Consider the following 8,583-nt stretch of genomic DNA (forward strand, 5'->3'; position numbering starts at 1 on the left):
CATGGCAGATAAAGTCCCACAGGTCCTCATGGGTCTTTGACATTACACCAGCAGCTGTGGCCCAGCAGATGCTCTGTGATAGAGAGAGTAGAGTGAGGTATATTTTGGTGGAGAAGTATAGTAAGCACAAGTATAGAAAATTGTGGTGAGAGGGTTGGGGAATTTTCCTTTCAGTCTGACACAGAGTTGCAGGGTCATTCTTCAAAAACGTCCAATCTGTCATTGTTCTGCAACAGGATTATCAGTGAAAGTGTTTCGTTTACTCTGTATTTTGTAGTATTTCTTAAAAGGATTTTTATAAAAGGAAAAACTGAATTCAGATAACTAATGACATTTCAAATCAAGTGAGGAAGTGCTATATGGCAAATTTTGCCTCCTAATTGTAGTATCAGAGCTTCTTCCTGGACATAGACACAGACTACCCACTAACAGAGGCCTTGTCAACCACACCCTCTTGAACCATGAGGCTGTATATAATTTTTGACAATCGTTATATAAAATCTGATTCTATTAATTATTCAGAAATAGTATCATGGAATCTATCATGGTTCCTAAAGAAGGACAGTACATAAACCAAGTGCAGCTATTTTTAGGACAGCAGGTGATTTATGTAATGACGTGGCATGGAAATCTCTGCTGAAAGAGGCTTCCGTCGGTACCCTCTCTAAGTTATTACGCTTTACTATTCTCCAAGTTATTAGGACATCACTGAGTGGAATATAGTCTTGTAGTGAACCTGAGAAAAGGAAATGTGTGAAAACTAGAGACCTGCAATTGCACTCATGCAATTTAGTAAAGCTGGGGTTTGTTTGTTTTTGTTTTTTACCATCCTAGCGTCTTTCTTTTCAGAAAACTTAAAGATACATTCGTTGATCCCTGTTTCCCAGAATCTATTTTCTCCAGAGTCCATGAGCTGCTGCTGATCACAAGACAGAGACTAAGTGGCTTAGTCACCGTAAGCCATTGTCTGTATAGCATGTTCTGTAGGAGCTGAAAACTCTTATACAAGGACATCTCAACTAAAGAGCTGCTTTTTGTCATTTATCAATGTGTTTCACTTCCTAGATATAGAGATATTGTTCCATTTTAGATAACCTGTGGCAATGATAGATACAGCATACCAGCCCTATGGGCAAGACAGATGGGCTACAACAAGAGAATGACTTAACGCACACATCTATTCCTTGGCCTGGTCCTTGGTCAGAGCGATGTACACCCTTCAATGTTACACTCCTGAGGGACTGCTCATACACAATAACTCATCCTTGTGGCGTTAACTGGGCTCATTCTGGGACTCGATACCAGACATTTCTGAAGGGCTCTTCCATCTCTACCTCCTCCCGTAGCTTGCCTGGGCACTCTGTTGCAGCAATACTGGTTCAACATTTAGCTGGAACCAGTCATGCCTTCCTCACAAACTTATAGATTGTAGTTCTAATACACCTCCTGCATGAAAATGAATGGTGAAGAGGTTTTTTTAATCCCAAAACACCAGACGCAAAACAAAGACTGATCTGTTAATTTACCTTCACTGAAGTATCACAAGAGTGTTGGGGGTCCCCAAGAACACATTTGAGTTTCCTGATTTCCTGGAAGGAGTAACAGAATTCTGAAAAGCTCTTATAGTATGCTTATGGCTTATTACGGCGAAAAGAAAAATTAAAATCAGAAAAGGAAAAATGCCTTAGGTGGAACCCAGAAGGAATCAAGCACAAGCTTCCTGTTGGCCTTCCCTGTTTGGAGTTACGTACACCGCTTAATTCTACCAGCAACACGTGTGTGGTACATGACAAGACGTATGAAGAAATTCCAGCCACAGAAACTCACCCAGGCCTAGGTGTCCAGGGTTTTTATTGGGCGTCTGTCTTGTAAGTTGGACAGCCCCAAGTGACTGCCCTTAACTACTCAGTTCTAGTCCCCCAAAAGGTCAGACTGATATAAAATGACCCATGGCCCCAGGTTAACAAAAGCACTCATTCACCGTAAATCAGATTCGTAGCGAAACTATCTGTCACAGCCCAAGTCCCAAATATACAAATAAACCCTGATCAAATCAAATATTCAAAAGACTTATAGGTTGTCTCCCAGGAGAGAGAAAAAGGCCAGTCCTTTCCTCAGATAGAGCAGGTTTTGAACATCCTAGGCCATTGAGTTAAAGTCTTTACTGCACACCAAGAGACCGTGGATACTGTTTCTTCATTTTGGGTTAAAATTGTATTAGGTCAGGAAATGTTATGATTTTCATTCTGATTTCATTATGATGATAGAAATAGATTTAGTGGATAGAATTGACCGAATTTGACATTGTTTGAATTCTGAGGGAATGACAATAAAGAGTTAAGGGAAAACCAGACATTTGATTTGGATGAAATGAAAATTAATCCATTTACATGGATGTGTATCCATTTGTATGGATGAGGGTAAAATGTACAGAGACAGCAGGAGAAGCAAGCAACGATAAGTAAAAGAATATCTGAAGTAGACAATATCTAACATAGATTTCCTCGCTGTTCCTAATATCTCTTTTGCTGGTTATATTTCCTCCATGCTCCCTTTTCAAACCACAACTCCAAGAGCTCATCCTTCGTCTGTCAAGATCCCATCAAAAGATCAGAGCCTTGACTGATTCAGAGAGTCCAGATAAAACAAACCATTCTTATTTATCTACATAGACACGGAAGTGACAAGTAGCCAAGGATACAAGCTCTTCATCGTTTTTGTCCCACAACCCACAAAGGACGTCACACAAAGGGATCAGAAGACTACCGTCTGAGTTGTGGGACACCCCACTGATGCAGAGCTGATGCTAGTCTGCAGCTAAAATATCTATTTTATACTCGGCAGCTCCTTTCTGAGGGAGGCAGAGCAGGAAGGCTCATACCTCACTAGAACCCAAATGGCAATAAGAAACCGTCTCTTAACAGGCATTAGCAATGTCATCATCACTGCTTAACACGTGCCCTCGGTCTGCACAATGGACTCCATGACGACTCCATGACTTCATGACATCACAACTGCAGTTGCCAGGGAGATAATGCCTCCCTAAATTTCAGGGGTCCACAGTGGAGCACCAAGCTTCATTGGACTTTTTTGATTGATCACACAAAGCTATTTAATAATGTGATATTTTTATTAAGCTCTTCTTCCTCCATTATCTCCCTGATTACTGTAGTAACCTGCTTCCCTCTACAATGCTATCCTCTACTATCACAGAGGAACTACGTGACAATGCTGGGGAAGATAGATGGTTCTTGGTGTGCACTTATCTTACTAATCTGCTTCGAATTACGACATTTCCCCATTGGGAACATCCCTTACAGTAACCAGAATTCTACACATATATAACATATTGATTCCCACAATACGTTCAGCAGTATCAATCACCACTACTTGACGTGTATCAGCCCTGAAGTTCCCACCCACAAAATTATAACAGTCCATTGTCCAATCGGAAAGTTATTTCCATATCCAGTTAAAGTACTTTCCCAGTGTAACATGAGTACCTCCTGGCAGCACAGTGAATTATTCCTCAGTATCCAAAAATATGAAGAGATTCCTTTGTTGCCGTAAGTTCCCCAATACACCTTCATCAGTGCATAACGTCTCTGGTGCTCCTTAGGAACTGATGAATTTTAGACTTTGCCCCAGTTCTGTTTTTCCTTGAACGGATAAAGTTTGACTACAGGGATTACGTCAAAGTCATTGAATCAATACCAGTCCACTCAGCATAGGCGGGAGGGAGCCACATTTTGCACTATAAATGAGAGAGCTCACTGATCTTCAATCTGGATCTTAAAATTCTGTTGCCATTTGCTGGCCTGTTATCAATAGGTGACATCCATCATGAGAACGTTATCAGTCACTTCTGTGGGTACCCCCTAAAGTAATCATCAGATACGTAAGAGTCCTACAGTACGGATCTTCAATTGGCCTGTATAACTGCCCAGTAGCCTAAAGAGCATATACCATAGTTTGTGTGCAGGCTTTAATTCTGTGGTTTTTATTGCCCAGGAGCGGAATCATTTTCCAGAAACACAAGAGAATATGTTATCGTCCAAGGAGCAGGAGAAAACACACATTTCCTATGGAATAACCTAAGGGGGGAAATCTGTTCACCAGTGCTACCCGTGTGTCTCACCACATAGAAAGCTTCTCTAAGGAATCCCAGCCATGAGTCTGGACAGAACGATCAGCTTCTGTGCACTAGATCATGTTTGGGGTCCTACTGGGAGAGGAAGAGCAAAGATCTGAGATCGTAAGGTGTACTGCGGTCATTGGCTGTTTCTGCCCGCCTGACTCCTTCACTTCCGAATCCACAATAATCACACAGTTCTGGAGAACTGGCCCATCAGGGTATTTTGACGCTGATGTTATAAAGGCCTAAGTCCAGATGTACTCTTTTCTGTTCCAGGATTTGACAGTCACTTCAGCCAGTAAATTCGTCACTTCGCTTAAGCACTTCGGTTGTTGAGTATTCTGTCCCTTGAAACTAAGAGAGTCCTGACACAGGTCTACTTGTGGCTCAGGGAATGTCCAGGGGTGAGACTTCAAGACGTCTCTAACAGGTTATTTCCCTGTATTTGGAGGATCACAGCTCAACCATGCCAAATATCCTTCTTTCCACACTTTTCTTAATATTATATGTCTGGCCGGGTCCTCGTGTTTGGGGTCTGGGTAGTGCCCTTAAACCGACAAGGCTCAGTGAGCCTCTCCCGCCTCGCCCTTACGGAGCCCAGCCTTGCAGAGCAGAAGTCCTGAGTGTGAGTCCCCAGAAGGCAGTTTCATCAGTTTAGAGCACTGTTTTCCTATTGCCCTGCGAAGCCCCAGGGCTGCCACCCATGGGGCACAGAGGAATGGAAGAACAGAACCCTCAGCGTCTGCATGTGAGTGAGAAATACTGAAAGTTCTTGTTTTATCGCCCTGAGCCGAGATGGCGGTGAAGGCGGCTGCTACAATGTGCCAGACTGGGATCCCCGAGACGCCAGAGCTGCCCTCCCGGTGGGTTTCAGCGTCCGGGCAAGCTCTGCTGCAGCCACTGTGGGGGGGCCTGTGCAGCATCAATCCTGGAAGTGGATTCCCACCAAAGAGGTTCTGATGATCCACGGCTCCCGAGTTCCTCCCGGGATTGAGTTTTTTCCCGCCACCTCCCGGTAAAGAGCACACACCTTGTTGCTTCAGCCCTGTGAGAGACACTGAATTTGGGTCATCACAGTTCAGTGTCTGTACCCTGCAGGGACTTTCTGTCCCAAAGGTATCATAGGTCAGCTCGAAAGCTTATCCTACTCATGAATATCTATTACTATTCACCCAAAAGCCAAGGTCTCGTATTAGGATTATATGCAATTAATTCTACCTCTGCTGTGAGCCCCGTGGATGACTAGCCCTTTCTCCCTGCCCACATTTCCCTTTTCAATTATGCATCTCCGGGCCTTAAATACCCTCTTCTGGTATTTATCTCTGGGTTCATGATAAAGCAGCTCTTGATTTTAAAGTCCTTATTTTGCCAAGTGGAGACATTACTGCTATAAACATTTACCCAGTTGGAGCACCGTGTAAAGCTGGGTGAGTGGGTGCTACGTGTTCACGGGGGCCAAGTCTGTAATGGAGATAATGAACACATAGAGCCACAGGGTGACTGAAGGTCGTCCAAAAGTATTTAAAACAGCACAGGGATAAATGAGGAGGCTGCGATTAACATATACACGCTACTATATATAAAATAGATAATCAACAAGGAACTACTGTATAGCACAAGGAACTCTACTCAATACTCTGTAATGACCTATATGCGAAAAGGATCTGAAAAATAATGGGTATATGTATACGTATAACTGAACCACTCTGCTGTACATCTGAAACTAACACAACATTGTAAATCAACTATACCCCAATATAAAATAAAAATTACATTAAAAAAATTTTTTAACAAAATTCACTATAAATTTTTTAAAAAGAAAGAAACGGCGCCTGGGACAGCATGAACGCTCCGCGAATGTCACTGCTGTCCTTGTCATTATTACTTTATTGCCCTCAACTGTTGGCGGAGCCTGTCTGCCAGGGCTCCGGGTCTAGCACACGCCCCCCGGGCTGCCCACGTGAAGCTCTGGGCCCTGCCCAGCCCAGAGCTGCTCCATTTTTCCCGTTTCACTCATCAGGCAGCTCGATGATATTATGCCTAAAGGGAGGGTTCTGATGCTCATGCAAAGTGCAGAAGCCAGGGCTCTGGAAAATCCACTAAAGCCAGCCAGACCTCCCTTGTCTTTCCAGCTCAGAACTCTCCCTGCCAACACGCTCACGGCTCGCAGGATCAAGCAAAGGTTGGGGGAGCCATCCTGCATGAAGACGGAAATACCAGGAACTGTGGCCTCCACTGGTTTCTTTTCAAACGCCCTTCTTTTGAAACGGACCTGGCAGAACCCCAAATTACTCATTTACAAGGCACCCCCCCATGTTGCTACAAACTCAAATATGCTTTAACTTTGAAGTTGAACTTTAAGCAATCTTTCTGAAAGCACACGGAAAAAATTCGTCTTTTTATATTTAACCTAGCAAACCGAATATATTTTAATACCCACCATAATCAAACAAAAAGAAGAAGAAAACAAAAAAACGAACCACTTTGCACCAAGAAACATCGTGTGGTCCACAAATAGTTGTCTTCTGGTTAAAGCATCTGCCCAGTTAACGATGGGCTGGTGGGCTTCAAAAGCACTGGGAACTAGGCTTCCCTGGTGGCACAGGGGTTGAGAGTCCGCCTGCCGATGCAGGGGACACGGGTTCGTGCCCCTGTCCAGGAAGATCCCACATGCCGCGGAGCGGCTGGGCCCGTGAGCCATGGCCGCTGAGCCTGCGCGTCCGGAGCCTGTGCTCCGCAACGGCAGAGGCCACAACAGTGAGAGGCCCACGTACCGCAAAAAAAAAAGCACTGGGAACAGACACTTCAAGAGAACAGAACTTTGAGTGCCTCAGAAAGCATTCTTAGAGTTTGTATTGTTCGGCTAAAGTGATAAAAGAAGTTTCAACAGGAACAGCGTAGGGTCAGAATGGTCTATTAGCGTCAGCATGCCATGCATCCAACACCCCCTCCCCTTGTGCTGTGCTTGACTACGCGTGACATAAAAATCCCAGTCCTGCAGAGTCAAACGTCATGATTCCCTTTAAATCTTTACATTTTGAACAAGCTCCCCTCCCGCCTGACTGCGGGAAATCCAGTTCCGTCCCAGAAGGTTCCAGAGGACTCCCACATGGAAACTCTGGTCTGCTTGCTCCCAACGGACTCCCTCTGGGGGGTCCCTGAACCTCTCCTCCCCGTAGCTGCAGCCCTCTCGGGTGCTAAAAGCCGTGCACACTGGCCCCTTCCTTTATCCCCCCCCCCCCCCCGCAGCGAGCAGGTGGCTTGCAGCTAACAGAAGGTGATTATAAGCGTAAGACAAAAACATAAAACTAGGAACTGGGGAGCAGCTCATCCCTACTCCCGGTGTCACTAGGGGGTCCCCTCTGTCTGGTTCTCTCCTCAGCCTCTGGCCTGCTGCCCCAGAGATGGGGTTCATTCCCCACGTGTCAGTTGGCACGCCTGACTGGTATATTTTCCCCTCGTTATCTCCCACTCCTGGCCAGCAACACCAGATCCCTTTGTCATCACAATAACCTCTGCAGAGGTTATTCAGGGTCTCCCGAAGTCCATCTTTCCATCCTTAAGCAAAACATCTGGGTTGTACGTAGCACCTGCCGGGCCATGTGTCACTTAGACTGGGCCTCCCTAATTAAGGAACACAGAACGTTTCTGTTCTCTGTTCCCTGTGATATGCCAAGCGAACCGATGCCACCACTGTCCCCACTCACCCATGCCCCCAAAGCAAAAAGGAATAAACACTAAAAAAAAAATAAGAACACAAACAAAAGATCAGCATTTAACATCTCAGAAACATTTGCATTCAGATGACTTTCCCTTGGAATCTCCCCTCCAACAGTGGGTATGTGCCTTATATCTACAAGACCAAATAGGCTCACCAAGGGGTCCCCCTCAAAGCAGAGTTGTTTTTACCCTAGAATGCAGGAACCGCTACAGGGTTTTTAGTAACACTTCAGGAAACGCTCCCCTCTTCATCTGCAAAATATGGCGTGTGCATTCCAGAGCTCATGACTTTATGGACCACTCAGAAGCAGGGGGAGATCACTGTCCAGCAGGTAGTCTCCACCCCATGCTCCACTGTGTCTTGCATCCCCCCAACCATCTCAGAACTGCTCACTGCCAGCCCTGACCAGCACTCATGGGTTCAGGCAGAGGTGGGCGGAGCCAGGGCTTGGCACGTGGCAGACACTCCAAAATATCTGTTGGATGAATGAGTGAACATAAGCCCTGAAATGCTCCTGAGGGTCTCTGCCTCACTGGGTACAAACCAGAAAGGACCCAGGGAAGTGTCTTTCTGTCCCAAACATAATAAGCGAGAGACAGATGAGTGCTGTATTTCGAAGTTACTACGTACGCCCTGGCGTGGGGGAGTTGTTGGTCTGTTAATCAAACAACACCTGGTTCCCTTGATTAATGATTAATATGGTCTATGAGTTCAAAGTGATCTTCAG

This window comes from Delphinus delphis, chromosome 8 (assembly GCF_949987515.2).
Source record: "Delphinus delphis chromosome 8, mDelDel1.2, whole genome shotgun sequence".
NCBI classification, from domain to species: Eukaryota; Metazoa; Chordata; class Mammalia; order Artiodactyla; family Delphinidae; genus Delphinus; species Delphinus delphis.